Genomic DNA, 463 nt, shown 5'->3' with positions numbered 1-463 from the left:
ATGGGAGCCAGGGAGCCACCCGCCCTCCCCCGCTGCCGCACACCCACGCAGGCTTTGCTTTACAGGATGTGGGAGCAGCAGTGCTGCAGCAGCTCCCAGCCTTGCACAGCCGTATCTTCTTCATACCAGTCTTCTCCACAGTGTCAACTTAGTTTCAAGGCCAAGTGACTCCTTCCTTGGTTCCCCTGCACACTCTCTTTCCCAGCTTCAAAACCTTCTTCCCTTTCATTGCTTTCAGTATCTTTCCTCACTTTACTGCTGTCCAGTTCACTTCACCCAAAACACACCATGGAGGATCCTCCTTATTACCTTTAAAACTGTGTCCTCTCCTTCCTTCTCCAGAAGGGATGGTTCCACCTGAGGACCTTCACCGCAGCTGGGACTTGCTGCCATAGGACTGCTTTCCAGGGCTTACATCTCCTCCTGCCCATTATCCCAGCTGGCAGCCAGGAGCCATTCCTGC

General features: G+C 54.0%; 1 protein-coding gene across 1 annotated transcript in view; it reads right to left on the bottom strand.

Moving 5' to 3' along the window:
* KIAA1462 (KIAA1462 ortholog) overlaps positions 1-463 on the bottom strand; it is a 14,993-nt gene that overhangs the window by 13,332 nt on the left and 1,198 nt on the right. The window lies entirely within an intron of this gene.

Source organism: Apaloderma vittatum, unplaced genomic scaffold, assembly GCF_000703405.1.
Source record: "Apaloderma vittatum isolate BGI_N311 unplaced genomic scaffold, ASM70340v1 scaffold23822, whole genome shotgun sequence".
Classification (NCBI taxonomy): Eukaryota; Metazoa; Chordata; class Aves; order Trogoniformes; family Trogonidae; genus Apaloderma; species Apaloderma vittatum.
The sequence above is the reverse complement of the archived record's forward strand: the minus strand, read 5'-3'. Positions and strand labels throughout refer to the sequence as shown.